The sequence below is a fragment of the Planococcus citri genome, chromosome 5 (assembly GCF_950023065.1).
Source record: "Planococcus citri chromosome 5, ihPlaCitr1.1, whole genome shotgun sequence".
NCBI lineage: Eukaryota > Metazoa > Arthropoda > Insecta > Hemiptera > Pseudococcidae > Planococcus > Planococcus citri.
In genome coordinates, this window is record NC_088681.1 from 58,775,926 (window position 1) to 58,796,635 (window position 20,710).

Consider the following 20,710-nt stretch of genomic DNA (forward strand, 5'->3'; position numbering starts at 1 on the left):
AAGTCCTGTTTTTTGCTAAGGCTGTCAAAATCTGTTTCGCGAGTTTCATAAGGCACCGGATTTTAATTGAAAACCAGTTTTTTCGATGACTGATTTCTTCAAAGAAATACTTTTATCCTACTAGTAGAATAAAACACTACTTTATTCACTCTCGCTAGTCGCTCCAGTGATCAAATGCGCGTTTTCTTCCCTCGTTTGGATAAAATACCATTCCCACGTTTCGACATTTTTTTAGTTCGATGGATTTTTTTTGAGCTTTATAACTTTTGAAGTAAATTTTTTTTCGAAAAAAATGAGTTAGAGCCCCGGATATTTTTTCTAGATACTTATTTCATCAAAGATCGTCCATTTTTAACCATTTTCACGAACATTTTAACAAAATTTTACGAGATTTTCGTAAATTCTGCATTTATTTTGATCCTTTCGCTTTATCCGATGTCACGAGTAGGTAATATTTTCCCGAATTTCAGCATTTAGACCGACATTTGTCCGAATCTACCTATTTGTTCGAAATTTCGAGCGGAGTAGGTACTCCACCGACTAACTTACGAACAAATTGTTTCTCGAGAAACTATTAATTATTTATATCTCATAAGTAGACGCGATACCCCCTCGAAGGATGGTGGGAGATGCATAATTGCATATTATACGAGTAACAAACGCTTTTGTAATGTTGCCAAACCCACGCGTTCATTTAAATATACCTAAGTATTTTTAGTCTGATTATTTGACAGTCGACCAGCTTCGAAAAAATATTATCTGCAGTTTCTGCAATTCTCCAGTATTACTTTTCCATACTCGTGATTTAAAAGCAATGTACACAGTTTTCTGAAAATCATTTCAATTTTCATACAATTCAAATTATATATTTTTCACTGCTAAGTATGTTTTTCATTGTGGTTCTGAGTTTGATATAACAATTAACGCGAATTGCTCGTTTTTGTTTGTCAACTGCTGCCCTGATTTCGTACAACAAAGGTAATTTCACTTTAACACACTAACAGTTTTTTAAATTTTTATGATGAAATTTGCAACTTGATGCTCAAAATCAATTGATTCTCCTGATGACATTCTACGAGAACATGATGACGAGCATCTCGTTGAATTGCTTGTTTTGAAACAATTTTTGAAAGGCGTCAAAAAAGTGCCTGAAATTTGGCATTAATTATTTTTTATATAATTTTTTTATTTAATATTGAATATTTTGATAATAAATATTTAATTAATTTATTTTTTTTATGTTTAAATATAATTATATTATTTATTTATAATAATTTATTTATTTTATTTTTAATTTATGAAATAATAATAATTTTTATTTTATTTTTAATTAATATATTTAACTAATTGAATAAATTCTGTTTTATTTTAATCCAGTACCTGCAGCTATTCGAGTTTTACGTCAAGGCAGGATCCGGATCTATATTAATGACGTCATTATATCATACGCGAAGCTCCAATTTCGCAGAAGATCAGATACATTGCATCCTGCAAATTCGGTAAACTTTCAAACTACATACATAATTATTATATAGCATACCTATAACATAAAATTTGAAATTAGAGTATTCTTCTGATGTTTTGTTTTAGGGGAAAAAAAATATATACCTATTGGAATATACGAGTAGAAGCACAATTTTGTATTCAGGAAGATTAAATGCAAACTAAACTTCAGATTTTAATAATTATCCATGACTCGGAATGTACCTACCTCACTCAGAAATGGTAGATATGGATAGGTGTTAACGTATAACGCAATTTCGATATGGTTTATGGCCAATTGGCCAATATGTATTTTTTCTACTCCATTGCGTAAGCGGTAAGCCGGTTCTGAAAAATGAAATTATTAGTTTCTTCTTAACCCTTTCGAGGTTCTAGTTTAAGTGAACCCAAATTGAAGACAAAATAGAAATATTTTAAAAAGCATGATAGGTACTATAGGACAATGAATAAATAAAAACGTAAAAAAATAGGCAAGCTGTATTTTCCTAAAGTTACCAGTATCCAGAGATCGTGGAATGGGCGTCCGGTGAAAAATGAATAAATAAAATGTGAAGCTCTCCGTCTCCAATACATGGAAAAACCGCGTTGTAAATCCAAAAACAAAATTTTTGGTATAAAATTCAATTACATTATTTAAAAATGAAACTTTACAATAAATGGTAATTTATCGGGTGATTTCTAAGGCCAAAATTTTGAGGTTGTTTAAATGAAATCTTCAGACAAGTAGAGTTGATAAAGGAATCAGAAATCAGACATGAAATCTAATTTAAATTTCAGACATTAAAACTTTTTTTGAATTTTTCAGCATTCGTATGTATTTTTGTTTACAAAACCGCACAAATGACTACAATTTCGATTTTTTCCTAAAATTTTGTCTCACAACAGGATTCCAAAATCAGACAAAAAGATATTTTTTATTTTGATAACTGTTTTAAAATTTGTGAAATTTTCGATTGCCCAATAATTATAGGGTTCAATTTTGAGTGACAATAAATCGAACGTATCACCAAATTGGAACCTAAATAAAAGCTAGGATTATAAATAGATACTTGTTACATAAAAACATTAAAATGGTTTGTGATACTGCTACGTTACCCATCCGTGTGGTCGTCATCCATGTGGTTGTCATTCGCCGCAGCTGAGCCTACTCAGCTAAACAAAATTAGAGTAAATAGAGGCCATGGCAAAGTTGAATGGATAAAAAATTCCAGTGAATTTAGTAAAGGATACAAAAGCAACCAAATTACAACTGTGAAGCATAGAACGCGTCATTTAACGAATAAGACGTAATCCAATGCAGATCACTGCTGTACTTAACCTGGGAAAATACATAATAAAAAAATCCAATATCGAAAAACAAAATGATAAATTTGAGCGCCGAAACCGGTACAACACATAAATTTACTTACTAAAAAACTAAAACTGTTTGCTCCTGTGGCTGGATTTTTTCGGATATTACACTTACATACAGAATACTTTATTTGCCTCTTTTTAATACGAATTGAAACTTCATTGCTTTGAGCATTTTTCGATCTTTCGAATAAAAAACAAAATGAAAAGGTATGTCAAATAATCTGACACAATTTACGATTTTTATACTTTTTTGAAATGAAATAATTTGAACTGAGTGAAGGCACTTAGCTGAAATTTCAAACGATAGATAGTAGCATGCACATGAAAAAGGAATTAGAGAAAATAATAGAGCATAGAAAAAAGTGAAAAATGACAATGGTAATCGGTCCACTAAAGGCAAAAGTTACCGCGAAAAATGCTATATGTGACCTGTTCTGACAAAAGGGACCACAAGTCGGATTTTTCATTTTCAATTTTTTGGCCATTTTGAAAACTAGACATCATACAGAGTCGAATGAGACCAATCCCAGCCACCTAGCTAATTTTTTTCCACCTTTTTTCATTTCTTGAAGTTGAAGGATTGTAAAACAAGATTTTGAGAAAAACGTATTTAAAGAAAAAAATTTATGAAAACTGATAATGTGATGTTTTCCGAGAAAAGGTACATAATGTTTCAAAAAATGGATTCTGGTACTTGAAAGTACGTAGAATAACATGGAATAAGTTAAATTTACGATAAGAACACGTTTACATTATAAAAACATGAAAAATTATAAATTACACATATAAAATTTTTTTCAGCTACGTTAACGAAAAACCAACTCGGTAACTATCATAAAATCACGTAGCACCTATAAAAGTCAAATGAACTCGTCTTTTATGACACAAAGTCACTGCTTCTTTATACTGTTGAATAATTATTGAACAGAATGAGATTTTGACCAACTACAACCGTGGCTGGTGTCTTATCCTATTCATTACGTACTTTTTTAGCCATCGCTAGTGATTTCACTGCTCTATGGTAGTCTACTTTTCGAGCAAAATATTCGGCACATTTATCTGACAAGTCGATTTGTGAATCGGAATTCAATTCTGATGAAATTTGTTCCACAGAATCTGCCAAGTCGAATCTGAAAATCGTTCATTCAAGTTTTAATTTTTTTTCCTGTTGAAATTGAAGTTGTACATTTATGAGCAACTTACACGATGGCTAAATGCCAAGCACAATGGAAATTTTTTGCTTTTTGGTATAACATCACAGCCTTAGTAGAATCAGCTCCTTCGAAATATTTTGCAGTTTCCAACTTATCACGATCTTCAGCGTGTAGTGAAATCTGCCATAATTGATCATCCAGTCCGTTTTCCTGTGCGAAAAGTATAAAAGATGGATTTTTCAATTTTATGGTTCAAAGAGTATCAGAATTTTTTCCCTGCCAAAAAAATATTAAGAATAATTATGAACAATATGATAAGACACTTACTTTACAGATACAAAAAAAAAAAAAAAAAATAGTGATGGTTTTCCCGAAAAAAATATAGCACCTACCTCAATTTTTATGTTGTGAAATATAGTAACAACGCGAAAAAAAAAAAACTTACTTACTTAAAAAAAAAACATTAAGAAAAAGACTGCTCAGACTTAGACCACCGTTCCACGCAATGCAGACTTGAGCTTAGATATGACAAGTTGAAGAAGATAGATTTGATTTTGGCTCTACTTAAACATAATATTGAGCCTTTTCAACCCAAATCTTTACTGGAGAAGTGTAAAAAAATAGTTTTGTGGGAAATTTGTCAAAACATACAAGTCAACCTAAAACAGCAGTTATTTCTCCTCCAGTACAATGTGCTATAAATTAGGAAAGTGATTTTTAAAAAAAAAAAAGTTATGCTAATATATTATCTATATTTAATGAACATAAATATGTTAAGGTACATATATAAATGAAAAAAATTCAGATTTTTTAATTAAGTAACAATGCATAGAAATGGGTGAATAAAAATTCATCTTACATATAATACCCTACAGCGGACTCATTGACTCATCCAGAAAAAAACGCTAAAAAAAGGGAATGAGTCACCAGCAGAGATGGAGGATCATTTTTCACTGCCTGTAGAAATATTACTTCTTGATCTGATGCTTATTAACGCATTTACACTTTTCAGTTTTCAGATCTAAGGATGATATAGGGCATACTGCCTCCATCGCCAAAGGGGATGATTATTTTATGAACCCCATAAACTGGGAAGTTTCACCATAATGTCATCAATTATGGTGATATATTTATGATGACAGTTAAGTCGTTGTCCGAGCTCGCGGTCGTAAACTGTGTATTCAAATAGGGAGAAACGCCGACAAAGGCGAAAGAATCCAATCAGATGATTCTTGAAACAATTATAAATGGGGGTGCTTTGGCGCTATTTCTCCACTTAGTCCAGTATGGTTCTTTGTCGTCCTATTAATAAGTTTTTTATTTGTTAACACCATTTGCGTATGAAATTATATAATTGGATTTAATATATTTAATTCTTCCGATGTTGAATTAAATAGGTTACTTTCTAGGTAGTTTGAGATGTACCCGGACATCGTCAAACTATGCAAAGTGTTACGTGAGTTTCGTTTAGTTAGATGCCATTAATGTTCTTATTATTGGGGGGGGGGGGCACTGATAGAGGTGGTCAATGTGGATTGTGGAAAGTTTTAAGTAAGTGTTGAAGTGCATTTATTACCCATTTAATTAGCTTATTACATCGTCTAATTATTGTACATAGATAGGTAGGTATATTGAATAGGAGAATTCTATGTCTACCTAATATTTATTCAATGGTGTTTACATGACTTCATCATGTATTTTATGGAAGAGAGAGAGAAAAAAAATCACAAATCAAAGTTGTTCACCAATCATCAGAGAGAATAGGAAATTTAGGAAAGATATTTTTGGAAATGACAGGAGTCAATTTTGAGTTTTTCTATTTGGGGAAAAGGATTTTTGGAAAGATGTGTTTGGGTTTTATGTGGATTGGTGATTGGTGAATTTGGCGAATGTTCTACAATTTACATTTACGATAGGCGATGGTTTGAAAATATATGGCTACACTGGTTATTAAAATTATTAGAATTACTATGTTTGGTATTTCTGTATCTGCCTCCAAGATAGCAGGTAACCACCTTGGTCATGTGTTTGGATTAGGCTTTATTCTCACTGTTGAGAAAAAAACAAATGTACTTATAATACATAAGTTATATTTAATTAATCGGATATTGATAAATCCAAATCTTACTTACTTTGGGTTGTTCCAAGGGAGCAGATTAAGATGAGACTCTCCATCCTCAGACCTCTAGATACTAAGTAGGAAATTATTTAATAATTATTCTTCCATAAGCTCTGAAAAAACAATTACTTTTCAGTCAATCAATTCAACTTCTAATCTATAATCAACTGGCTTACTGGGTAAACTGGTCCTGATTTGATTGTCTAAGAACAGATGGATTCCTGTAAATGGGGCATTATCTAGTCCCTTGTATCGTTTCTGTATGGCGGTAACTGTGTATAAAATATTCTCCGGTAGTCTAGTCAGGCTTACAAATGGTAGGTATTTGACCCCCTGACAAATTGAGTCAATGTCCTTCATAATAACGTTCATTCTTTCTTCATCATCCAGATTTAAAAAGGCTAGCTGACAAAGTAGTGCAGGAGGAGCAACAGGAGGCTCCATTGATTTAGATTCTCCAACAGCCTCCTTCAGGAAGGTCATCTCCTTCTGCAATGGAATAAAAAATTCAAACTTGAAAAAGAAAAGCGAACAATCCCAAATGAAGCGAGGCCAACAGCATTCAAAAATTCAATCATGTTTTGAGAGGTGAAAATAAAAAGTTTCTTTATGGAGAGAGGAGTTTATTTTTCTGATTCAAACTTTGATCATTTCTTGAATTTGAACAAATACTCAAGTTTTCTATGCGAGAAAAGAATATGCAAATAGCACGAGCGAAGCTAGGGCAAAAGCTCTCAAAATGTGTAATTCAAAATCTAAAAAAGTCGACAAATGAGCCCTTTTCAACAAAATTTATTCAGAATTCCGGAAAAATTGAAAATTAGAAAAAAGTAGGACTTTTGGATAAAATTGTTGAAAATAGGACTTTAGGTAGTAGGACTAAAAGAATTTTTGAAAAAAAAAAGTAGGACTTCAGTAGGACCAGCAGGACCTGTTAGACACCTTGATGAATAAGGTATGCAATTATTTTGAATTCAAAATTGAAAAAAATGGACAAATGATTTCAAAATAAAATTTGTTTGAAATAGGAGAAATTTGCGGATTCGTCCAGCCAGGGCAAAGCGTTTTGCCAGCCAGGGCGGCGCCCTGGCTGCCCTTATGCTGGCTACGGGCCTGTCCCCACTCCCCAGTACATTCATTTTTGAGAAGGTCATTATTCAATTACAAAAAAAGTAAAATATCCGCATTGCTTGAACTACCTGACCAAATTTTTGAAGATATGGACACAATAACTTGTATGTATCTGCAATCTGCATGGACGATAAAAAATTGTTCATATATGAACCTTTTGGTCATTTGTATGTGTGCAAAAAATGCAATGAAAATACAAAAAACTGTCCAATTTGTAGAGTTGAAATTAGTCTTAGTTTTCCCAAAACAGCTATTACTCCTCCAATAAGATGAGCCATAATATGATGAGTATTTACAACTCTGAATGTCCACTATAGACACTGTACCTGTGCCCTCCGGGTAAGACACCGAACTGCAGGCAACGGGGAAAAGGGACGGTAGTAAAATCTTGTGTCATGCCAATTTCTCCCGCTGGGTGCTTTTGGCTGCGCTATAACGTCAGTTTGCAAGCAACGGGGAAGAGGGATGGTAGTGATAGTAGTTGGATTGGATGCTCTTGGCTGCGCGCGCAGCGCACTGTACTTCGCATGGTACTTCGTTCAAGAATTCGACACCAGCGCAGCCAAAAGCACCCAGTGGGATAAATTGGCATGACACACGTAATTCAGCCAATATGGCCGCTAGTTCGTTGTCTTCCCCCAGGTACAGTGTCTATAATGTCCACCAAGTGTACTAAGGTATGAATGAGGCTCACAGTTTGGGTGATATTTTGCCTTTGTCCAAATTTTCCGTACAAGGAGTTCATGCACAATTTGAAATTCAACTTTGAGAGATTAGAAAACAGAACAAAGATGCTCAGTATTATATTTAGTTATTTTGAAACAAACATTACATTTTTAGATAAAATATTAATAAATAAGGTTAGATTATTATAATAAAGAAGTGAAAAGATTATCCCCCGTGTTTATTATTACCTATAAGGGGGACACAGTAACCTAATCCTAAATAACATCAACAAAAAATGGAATGGGTCACCAGCAATGGAAGGGGTTGGAGGTACATTTTTCACTATAATATAGAATAGCAGATCTAATCATTTTTGTTCCGGTTTCTTTATTCATTTAGCACCGGTTATTTTAATTGCAACTAGTAGAGACATTTTGTCACAATAAATCAAAAATTGAACATTTTCGAAATCTGAAGGATGGAATATTGGAATGTCAGATGTGACCGGATTTCCAGCAAAGTCATTTCAAAATCCTAAATTTCATATTTTCTCGTATTTTTCTGAAAATTTGTTTATTAAAATAAGTGAACCAGTGTTCAGTGCAGAATGGCTATAATAGATGTAGGATTTCTCCTCACATATTCTCCTATCATACATTGATTTTCCAATCTGAATCTGTTTTGATTAGTCACGTACTGGTTTATATTATGTATATCAGGTGTAAAAAGGAATACTTTTAGCTATAATGAAAGAAGTCATTTCAGCCAATAAATGATTCATAAAAAAGATAGAATTTTGAACCAGACTGTGGGTAAACTTATCGTTCGTGATATTCAAGAATTTCATCAATTTTCCATCAAACAAGAACGAAAATTTATTTTAAAGTGAGGTTCGAGATTCAAGCCTATTTTGTTGTTCAATAAGTTGCATTTGAGCAACTCAAATCAATCCGGTTGATTTTAGGTTGGTTTTGAATATTGTTATTTTGCTAGTCAGGTTCAACAATGGATTGAGATTTTCCACACAAAATATCATGATAAAATAAGATATTAGGTAATGATGAATTTATTTGGAGAATGTGGATTTGATTTTTGTATGTTTTTTAACGAGCTATCAAGTAAAACATTTCTAATACATATTTAAAAAAAAAAAAAAAAACTTACTTATGCTGTAAAAAAATATACAATCAAGAGAATAAAGTAGAATATGGAATTTAGAATATTGACAATGGGATACGGTTGTCTGCCTCCACGTTTCTTTCCTGATGCCATGTCCTGAAAAAAAAGTTTGAGTGAATTAGGTGAAAAATCACAGAAAAATTTTCTTACCTAGCAAAGTTTTTTTTTGCAGGAAATTGTCGAGGGTGGCCCGGGTAAAATAGATCTAATGTCCCAGTCCTTGGTTTTTGAAATTTTAATAAAACATTGGGGTCATTCCATGTCAATTTGACCAAAAAAATACGATTTTGAAAGTCATGTCTTTCGATCTCCCTCAAATTTTTTTTGCAATATATACCCACCCAGTATGTAAGAAACCCGCGATCAGTTTGGTCCCAGCCCAGTCGGAGGTAGGGTGGAGGGGCTTCCATTATTTTCACATTGTCTCGAGGTACTCAACTTCAGCAGCGCATTTCTCCAAAACTATGATACTTTGATCAAAACTGATTTCACAATTCGAAAAGGTATTGAATTTTAAACTTTTTAAGCATTCTGAAATTTTATGAAAGTTCAACTTTTCAAAATGGCGCTGTAAGTGGGAGCTACCATTTAAAATTCTGAAAAAATTTCCATAGATGTACCTTTTGATTCTTTTTCGAAATATTCAAGTTTTGAGATGGGGTCTCTTAATGGAGGGGGAGCACTCCCACCCCCAATTTGGGGCAAAACTTTCGAAAAAAAATCTGGGGCATGTGATATATCGAATTGTATGTTTTTAGCAACGCTAAACACGAATATGACGTTAGATTTTTGATTCGACCCTATCCACGGCCCCCAGCACCTCCCCAAATAGGGTAAAAGTTCAAAATAGGTTTTTTTTTCGTGCGACACATCAAATAGTATGTTTTTGGTGACGCTGGACACGAATATGACGTCAGATTTTTCGTTGGACCCCATCTTTGGCCTTCAACCAATTTTTTGGTCTTTAACCAATTGGGGAAGGTTCGGGGAGCCATGGGTAAGGTCAAATTGAAAAACGACGGCTATAATCGTGTTCAGCTATATCGAAAACATACTATTTCATGTGTCACACGATTGAAACCATTTTTTTTAGGTTACCCCCCTTGGGGAGGTGCTGGGGGCCGTGGATAGGGTCGAATCAAAAATCTAACGTCATATTCGTGTTTAGCGTTGCTAAAAACATACAATTCGATATATCACATGCCCCAGATTTTTTTCTCGAAAGTTTTGCCCCAAATTGGGGGTGGAAGTGCTCCCTCTCCATTAAGAGACCCCATCTCAAAACTTGAATATTTCGAAAAAGAATCAAAAGGTACATCTATGGACATTTTTTCAGAATTTTAAATGGTAGCTCCCACTAACAGCGCCATTTTGAAATTGAAAGTTCAACTTTCGAATTTTCAGAATTTCAAAATGCTTAGAAAGTTCAAAATTCAATACCCTTTCGAACTGTGAAATCAGTTTTTATCAAAGTATCATAGTTTTGGAGGAATGCGGTGCTGAAGTTGAGTACCTCGAGACAATGTGAAAATAATATAAGCCCCCCCCCACCCACCCCCGGAGGGGGCTGGGACCAAACTGATCGCGGGTTTCTTACATACTGGGTGGGTAGATATTGTAAAAAAAATTTGAGCGAAATCGAAAGACATGACTCAAAAACGTTGGACAAATTGACATAGAATGACCCGTTGAGTACAATTCTGGTACCACGCGGAGTGTATAGGAAAATCCTGGGCCTTTGAACACGAGTTTTTTCAAAAAATTTTATCGCAGTGGTGGGGGTAAAATTGACAAAAGAAAACTTTGAAGCGCCACAGCTCCGGAGTGAATTGGGTACTAGACAAAAACTGTTTTTGCCAGTTGGTCATGTCGCTACACAATATGGGGCGAAAAATTGCTACTGCAAACTTGTCAAAAATTCCTGCTTTTGCCAAAATTATAAAAAAAGTCACAATTGTGTCAAAATTATAAAAAAATCTCAATTTCTGTCGAAATTATCAAAAAAGCACTGTTTCTGGCCATACTCAGTCATAATTGTCAAAAAATACGTTTTCTTCTGAATGACGTTATCAAAAAATCCTAATATTTTTTGTAAAAATGAACAAGAAATCCTGTTGTAGGCCAAAATTTCAAAAATTCCCATTTTTACCATAATTATCAAAAAATCTTGACTTTTTGTAAAAATTACCAAAAACGCACATGTTTTATGCCAAAATGTTCAAAAAATCTTATCGCGAGAATAATTGTAAAAAAAGTCTCATTTTCTCCAAAACTGTAAAAAAAATTATTAAAAAATCCCAACATTTTGTCATCCAAAAAAGTCACGTTATAATATTTTTTGCAGAAATGACCAAAAAACTTTGTTAGTAGCCAAAATTTTGAAATTTCCTGCTTTTTGCCAAAATGATCCTAAGAAGTCCGTGTTATTTTTTTTGCCAGAATTGTCTGCAAAGTTTTATTCTTGCCTAAATTGTCAAAAAATCTCGTTTGCGTCAGAATCATAAATAAGTTCTTTTTTTGTCAAAATTATTAAAAAAAACTCCTAATTTTCGTAAAAATTGCCAAAAGAAAACTATTGCTTTTTGCCGAAATGTTCAAAAAATCTTGTTGACATTGGCAAGAATTCTTGATTTTCCCAAAATTATCCGAAAAAATCATGTTTTTTGCCAAATCATTGTCAAAATTTGATTTTTCTTAGTTATTTCAAAATAAATACGTAGGTAGATTACGTACCTAGGTACCTATTGTAAAAAAAACTCTTTTTAGCCAACATTTTCAAAACTCCTGCTTTTGGGCAAAATTGTCTGCAAGTTCCCTTTTTTTTGACGAAATATTGTGGGCAAAGGCCTTTTTCTGATGAATTATTCAAAAAATTCTATTTTATGCCAAAATGGTTTGTTGTTAGCCAAAATAGATTGAAAGTGCGGTTTTTGAAAAAATTGTCAAAAAGTCCTAACGTTTGTCAGAATTTGTCTCAAAAGTGCTGTTTTTTCCATTTTTAAAATCAATCTTCGTAATTTCAAATTTTTTCTCTCGATTTACTATTCTATTCATTTTTTCTAGTTCTCTTTTACACGACGTAGGTCGACTTCTAAACGACATGCGCATAGAGCATTTGCAAAATCGTAGATTCATTACTTGTACATACATATTGAACCCTGTACGTTAGGTAGGTTTCTTCCTGGCCTCCTAAAGTTCTCATCATTATTTTTTTATTGGATTTACCACCGATTTTACTTCTACTTCGAAGTAAAAACATTCATAAACTTTCTATTCATTTTCTTACAATGTTATGCTGTAAATTCATTAACCTAACCCTTTCTGCCTCTTTATGCGTTGTAGTCTCATTTTTCTGTGGGCAATGAACAGGGACGAAACTAGTTAGTTTTTTTGGAGGAGGGAACCGTTCACTGTTCACTGAGAATTTTAGTAGATATGAATTTTGCAGAATAAAATGACAAGTTTTTAAAAGTGAATAAGGGATGAACTAAAAATTTTGTCAATCAATTCTTCCATTCGTTTGGCTTATAAAAACGTTCATTTATGTATTTGTTTATATTTTGAATGTCTGCTTAAAATCTGTAAATGTTTTCTCAGAAAATCGAAGCAAACTTGCCCGAGCGCAGCGAAGGCAAAAGTTTTTGAAAATTCGCACTTCTAGAAGTGAAAAAACCATATCTTATATTAGAAGTTTATTTTCTTGGCTTCCTTCAATATTTTTCGAATTTGAATTTCGAAAATTTATAATTTAATAACTGTGTTAAACCAGAAAAAGTTTCTACAAAAAATCATAAATGTAATAATAAAAAAAAAACATTTAATGCGAAGAGTAGATAACTGTTGAAAACTACCAAATTAAAATGACGATTTTCATTCAATTTTCGTGATCATCTCTAAAAACAGATGACAAATGGACAAAATGAGAAAATTTCCGGTCTTTTTGGCATTTCGGAATGATGCGAAAAATTTGAATGATTTCATTTTCTGTATCACGAATCAATCAGATTTTTCTGATTCACGAATACGAATAATTTGTATGTATATAGGCACGAATAAAGGCCATGATTTTATTCGAATCGACTTGTTTCCACGAATCATGAATGTTTGGATTCGAATCATGGGTGGCCATGTACATAAATTCTAAGGACTACTGAAAAGCTCTTTGTTTTCCTGGATCTTCGCTGATCAGTACGTATATATCACCAAAAAATTCAAAACAAATAATATTACAAGTACATACTTAGTTAAGTGAGTAAGTAGAGGTACCTACTACCTACCATCACACATTCAAAAATCATCTTTCATCATGGGATATGTAAGCCCTCAAAAATTATTAATATTTTCTCATTTCCCATTTTTTGAAAAAATTGTCGAGAAATCGAATTTTCATAGGTATAACAATTAAAACAAATTGGAACGAATCCAAAACAATTTCACAGCCATTTCCATCAATTTCTCTCTTTACAAAAACTTTCTAAAGCTAAGGAAGTGATTTTTTGATTTTTTTCCGCGCTAAAAACTTTCTGTTCGTTCCAGACTTTTTATTTATAGCCTTTTTGAAATCATCTGATATTGTAACGCCTTCGGTGCGAAAAATGGATGAGATAAGAAAATATAGTGTTCATTAAGTAGGTACATACGATGAAAAAATTCAATATACTCGTATGTACTTACTTACTGTTACGTTACTGTACTTTATTTGAACGTACCTACTCTGTATTTTATTCTTAAGCACTTTTTGTTAAAATTATTTTCGAATAAATGTTAAATTTCAAATGTGTTTTTTCATGTGTAAGTACTAAGTAGGTTTATTGACCATGATCGTCGGTATAGATAGGTACATCTACATTATTATGTACATTGTACATGTGTGGTATGTGCAGTTCAGAACAAAGGGAATATAAGATGTACGTATATAGTACATCATGAATTCATGATTCCAGGATTGGGGGGGGGGGTCACCAAGTCCGGGTAACACAACGTAAATGCGACCATTATGAAGTCTGCAAAACTCCCACACGTATCAGATTTGAAACAATGAAGCACGTGAATACTGTGCAGAATTCACCGAATTGACAAACTTCATTTCAGCAATCAGTTTATTGGCAATCAAGGAATGTTTTCTTCGCTTCCTACGAGATAATCAGACATATCTAGCTGGGTCGTTCCTATGCATCATACTCTTCTGAAGACAAAGAGTTCGGTCTTGTGTAACTGGAACAATAGGTACCTATTCATAGGGTAGGTAGGTAGTAAGTGTTCGAATAAAAACAGAAATTAGGAATAAATACCTAGTCGCAATATTAAAATAAGTTGGTATAATTGTATATTAATTTCGCGCTGAAAATTCTAAAAAAAAAATGCTCAACATTTTCTTTGGCCAAGTACATATTCGAGTTTCTCGCAAAATTTTAACCAGGGTTGTGCCGTAGAATACACCATGTAGAATACATGGACATTCTACGCGTAGAATAGCACATGTAGAATAGCCTGGAAATAGTGTAAAATGCGTAGAATGCGTAGAATGTGTAGAATGCGTAGAATATGCGTAGAATAGGTAAATGTGCAGACAATTTTTTTTCAAAAAACTTTATTTTTTCATTTTTTTAATCATTTATTTTATAATCAGGTTACATAATCAAAAAGAAGATTCACATTTCCAATTTAATTTGCTGAACAAAATAGTTGAACTTTAATTGTTCAAATCACATTTTTGATAAATAAACAATATTTTTGGCTTTCAGATGGGTGATTTTGTCGCATTCTACGCATTTTACATCGTATTTTACGCATTCTACACATTCTACGCCTATTCTACGCATTTTACACATTCTACATCAAATTTTACGCATTCTACACCAAAATGTAGAATAGGTTATTCTACGCGTAGATACCCAACCCTGATTTTAACCCATTTTGATAGGTCGCAAGATCACTTTTGGATAATTCTACAATACTTCATTTTTACGTACATGAAATTGGAAGGATTTATCAACTACATTTTATTAGGTACCTATTCCAAGTTTTTATCTTCTTCATACCTACATCATCATAAGTCTAAAATTCAATTTAATCTCAATTGAAATTTGATCAAAATATTGAAATCTGTTTAATTTACCCAATCATTTTCTTGAATAAAATAAATCAATATAATTATGTAGAAATTTTCAATCACTAAAAAATCAATTTGAAAAATTTTACATTTTATACAATTTTGGCCATTTTTCTTACAATCCTGAAAGTATTTCATCTCATCATCTGTTTTTAATGATTTAGGGAAGTTTTGCAAGATATTACTCCAAGGAGATAGTATATTTCATGAAGTTCACGTTGTTTTTTGATGTTTTTTGTGGGATTTTAACAACTTATAAGGAAACCTCTTGAGGTGTCCGCCTCCGATTTGAACGGGACCGCGATTTTTGGAAAGAGCATGTTCTGAAACCACCAAAACCAAATGTTCAACTGCCCAAGTTCATTTTTCGAATTTTGGCGAATTTTTGAAAATTTAAAATTGACTGTTTTTGGCGATTTATGTTTTTTTTTTTAAAAGTACGTACTTGACCAATAAAAATGGTCAAAATAAGTCCCAAAGCTAATATTAATTCACCAAATCCACATTTCACCATTTCCAGCCATTCTGGAGCCTCCAGCGCTATTTTTCAATTTCTCCAGAATTTTGAATTTGCTCCAGAAGGCGTAAATATGCAATTGGGCAGCTAAAAATCGAGTTGTGTGTTATACTCGATCTGTTTAAGAGTTTATCCACATTTGAGTGGCCTAATTGCATATTTACGCCTTCTGGAGCAAATTCAAAATTCTGGAGAAATTTAAAAATCGCACTGGAGGCTCCAGATCGGTGGGAAATGGCGGAAATATGCCTCGGGAGGTTAGTTGCGGACAAAATACAGCGATTCGCGCAAATTTCAAAAATTTCCTCTCAAATGGAAAACTTTGGATTTTTTTGGATTTTTTATTTGAAAGAAACTGGTCAAAAAACCACTCTTGAGGTGTCCCTCCCAAAATCGACTCAAAAGTGGATAAACTCGTTAAACAGATCGAATATAACACACAACTCGAGTTGTTGCAAGGTTTTGCGCAATTTCTCTGCAACTCCATCAATTTTTGATAACTTTCAAACAACTTGCGATACCTTCACGCATATGAATCAATCGACTATCTTTCTAATTATAATTACGATGACTCTGAAGACGAAAATGGCCCCAAAGAAAAATTCATGATTGCGTGCCCTGCACATGACAAACAATTACTAGTGGAAAAGAATTGGAAATCTCGTGTTACGACGACCAAAGTAAGTGAACTTTCTCATGATGCTATCGTGCAATATTCGATTTTAGGTGAATTCTCGTAAGTAAGTAAATCAAAAATGGAAAAAATCCAAATTTTTCTAAATTAACCTAGAAAGCCAAAATTCGACACGTAGCCTATTTTTGATGCCCCGAATCAAGTGGAAACGGTTTCGAACCGCTTTGAGCAATCCTGGAGCCTACAGCGGATTTTTAAAAAAGTATACTTCCTCGAAATTTTACCCAAGAAAGTCGAAACGCTGAAATTACCTTGTACCCTAATTTTAATATGCTGAGTGTATTGGTGTTGACTGAAACGCAAAAAATTGGATCTGTTCGCGAATCTAATGACCTGATTCATTTTTATAAAAACTAAAACTATTTGCTACGAATCAGCGGTCATATCTAGATCAAAAAATTTGATCCGGGAAAGTTTTTTGCGACTAAAGAAACTACGCTTTCTTGAAAGATGTTGAAAATCTAATAAAAAAATCCTAGACAGTTTTGGCCAATAATGATTGTGGTAGGTAGGGATGTTTCGACTTGAAAATTATACTATCATATGGAAAGAATTGAAAAAAAAAATCTTTTAGATTTTCTATGAATCGACTTGACAAGTAGAATAAATTACTTCTCGAATGGATCGTGAAAGTTTTAATAACATTAATTTACGAGTAGAAGGTCTAGGTATATATTTAAAATTATAATAATTATAGTAATATTATACTGTAAAAATTCTCATCATATATCCCCTCCTCTAGGTGTATCTGCTCCATTAATCATCCTGCTGAACAAACATATTATGCGCAATATCCGAGTCAATGTTTGCTACAGCATCCACAAAACTCAAAGTGCTCAAGAAACTGAAAATATCGATGCTGTTTTTGGTTGATTTTTCAGGCAATGACTTTATTTCTTTTGAAGAACCAATTTCAGTCATTTTTGTTTCAAGTGTGAAATCCAAGTCTCCAGTGATCTCCAAAGTGGGCAAGTCCAACGTTCTGAATAGACGGTCATTTGTATTTAGTGAACATGTGTAAATACAGCCTCCTTTTTTATATTTTTTTACTCGACGATTTTTTTCACATAAATACTCTTGGTCGCATTTCTTCAGAGTATGCTGGGTTACTAAAATAATGGCACGATCGTCATCATCTTTAATAATTCTCCAAAATGAATCGACGAGAGTTTCCGTTGGTGGTTTGCCGAATAATGACCCACAAGTTATATTGCCTTCTACACATTTTTGATATGTGCCCGAGTACAATGTTAATGGTTTGTTGTTCTGAAAAATCCAAAGTCATCTTAAAATATAAAATACATAAGTACTCGCTGATTGTGTTGAATTGAATGTATGTACCTCCTTATCAAGTGTACTTACTTAACCTTTGGAGACCCGAGAAGAATCTGACGGATGAAAATTGAAAAATTTTATGATATGGGAAGGAGTAGGTATAACTTCGTTAAGCAGATTTTTTTGAAAATTGACGTTTACTCAAAATTTTATTTTGGAATTTGAGGAAATACTCAAAATGGACGTTTTCTCTGTCTCGATTTCCAAAATAGATTTTCGATATAGGGATACAAAAAGTTTCTCTGGGTGATTGTGAACATAAAAATCAGAAAATTTTGATTAAAATATACATCAAAAATTTTTGATGCCAAAATCCAAAATTTTGAGAAAAAATGAAAAATGATTTCTTACACAAGTTGTGAAAATTATAAAATGTGGGTGTGACATAATTTTCAAATCAAAAAAATTTTTGGTCAAAAATGAAAAGATTGGGAGTGGGGATTTTTATTTGAGAAAAAAATTATTTTGGAAATTGAATTTCAAGGTCGTTCTAAGGTCCATTATGAAAAATTTCGTTTTTTGTAAAACTTTTCAAGGTCATCGAAAATTCAACCTTTTTACCTTGTATTCAATATGAATTTTCCTTTTTGAAAATTCATACTTTTGTGTACGATCTTTTTTTGAAAAATTTTCAAAACTAATTGGTGCTCATTTTGGAATTCCATGTGTGTGAATGCAACGTGTTGGTGCAATGTTGATATTGAGGTGAGATCTGTAGTATGTACTAGGGCGGGTATGCTGGTCCGCTATTTTCTTGCGAAAGCAAATTTTCTATAAGTCAAAAACTATGATATTTAGAGAAATTTTACAAAAAAAGTTTTTTTGTAGAGAATGCAAAAATATGACCAATTGTGCAAAAATCTTGAAATTTCATGCAATAGAACTTGAAATTTAAAAAAAAAATGAAAAAGTTATGAAAATTTTTTTGTTTTTTAATTTTGTTACATTTTTTTGGTTCTACTGCATGAAATTTCAAGATTTTTGCACAATTGACCGGTCATATTTTTCCATTCTCCGCAAAAAAGCTCTATTGTAAAATATCTCTAAATGTCATAGGGTCATTCCATGCCAAATCGGCGGATTTTTTCACTAGAGGTCTAAGATTTTTTTCAAAATTAGATCATGTTTAGAGGCCATCAAACAATGACGAATGACGCAAACCGGACATTTTTTTGTTTTTTTTTTTTTTGTTTGATGACCTCTAAACATGATCTGATTTTGAAAGAAATCAAAGACCTCTTGTGCAAAAATCCGCAGATTTGGCATGGAATGACCCATAGGGTGGTTGCGGGTTAGATGCCGGTGCAGGTTAGATGTCGGTGTGGTTACCAATCTCTCCCTATCAACTCTCTCTGAAAACTGATTAGCACAGATTATACCTTAAGGTGAACATAGTTTGTGTTAAAGTTTTGATCTGTGACGGTTATTATTAACCTGGTTTGATATGCAAATGAAAAAATTTATGTAGGTAAAACCAGTGATATTTTTTTCACGTAATTTTTGAAATGCATTTTTGCTCCAGAAAAAGTGTTCCAAAAATGGCATGTAAGTATCTCACGCATAAGTATATACCTTGAACTAACATATTCACGCAAATTTACAAAAATTTGTTTCAATTCTGGCATGAAAATTGACCTTGCTATCTAATCCATCATTTTGGGATAGATGCCGGTTTTTGTGATCGGGATAGATGCCCCATAGTAATTAAATGGGAGTGACTCACTAGTGAGGAAGGTGACATTTTTTTTGTTAATATATACTGCAGCAAAAAGTCCAAAAATGATGGTTTTTTAAATATTTTCAACTGGCATCATCAATAGTTGGAATTACATTCATTTTCGACACATATTGTCAATTTTCAAAAACACCATTTTTATTTTGTGATTGTTTTATAATTTAAACTGCCATTGTGAATTTTCAATGTTCATTTGAATTGTTGTGCATGAAATAAAAGAATTTCATTGAATTCAATATTCCAGGAGCATTTGCGGGGGGGGGGGGGGGGGTTTGGGTGAGGCATCCATCCCACACCAAATCGGCATCTAACCCACACTGGGGGGATAGATGCTGGTCAGTGTGGGTTAGATACCGGCCAAAAAGTGATCTTGTGTTTTTTCAAATTGCAAAAAAAACTAATGGATAAAAAAATTGTGTTTCTAGTACAATATAGGGGAATAATTTTTCTACCAATTTGCGCAAATTTGAAAACATTTTGATGGAAATTATGGTAGTAAGGCTCGAAAAACTGCAAAGCACCGGCATCTAACCCGCAACCACCCTAGTTTTTGGCTTATAGAAAATTTGCTTTCGCAAGAAAATGGCGGACCAGCATACCCCAACGTATCTTACTTTGACCCAATATTTAAAAATGAAATTCGACCCTAGCGAGTGAGCTTTCACATTATAGATTCTCTCACCTTTCATATCTCAGCTTTTTGTGAAAATGTTTCAAAATTTATGGAATCTCATTTCTACAAAAAGTGATATTGAAAGTCAATTTCCAAAAAAAAAAAAATTTCAAATAAAAATCCCCATTGTTGATCTTTTCATTTTTAACCAAAAATTTTTCTGATTTGAAAATTAGGTATGTCACACCCACATTATGTAATTTTCACAACTTGTGTAGAAAATTATTTTTTCTCAAAATTTTGGATTTTGGTTTCAAAACTTTTTGATGTAACTACCTACATACCTAATATATTTTTCGGAAAATTTTCATGCCCTTACATTGAAAATTTATTTTGCTAATCCGGATAGAAAAAATGCCCATTTTGAGCGTTTCCTCAAACTCCAAAATGAAATTTTGAGTAAACCTAAATTTTTGGCCTTTTGGGTCAACTTGGGGTTAGTACAATCTGCACCACAACTGCCAGTCCCAGGAGTAGAGAAGACAACCCTTAAGAGAGGTTTGGAGCATCCATGTCACAGAGGCTGGTAACTCATCTTC

At 32.9% G+C, this 20,710-nt stretch overlaps 1 long non-coding RNA gene across 1 annotated transcript; it reads left to right on the forward strand.

Moving 5' to 3' along the window:
• The first annotated feature begins 644 nt into the window (after nucleotides 1-644).
• On the forward strand, nucleotides 645-13,881 carry LOC135846224 (uncharacterized). Its single transcript, XR_010558924.1, has 3 exons — nucleotides 645-978; nucleotides 1,378-1,499; nucleotides 1,591-13,881. It is a non-coding gene; the product is annotated as an uncharacterized LOC135846224 (long non-coding RNA).
• Nucleotides 13,882-20,710: the final 6,829 nt, after the last annotated feature.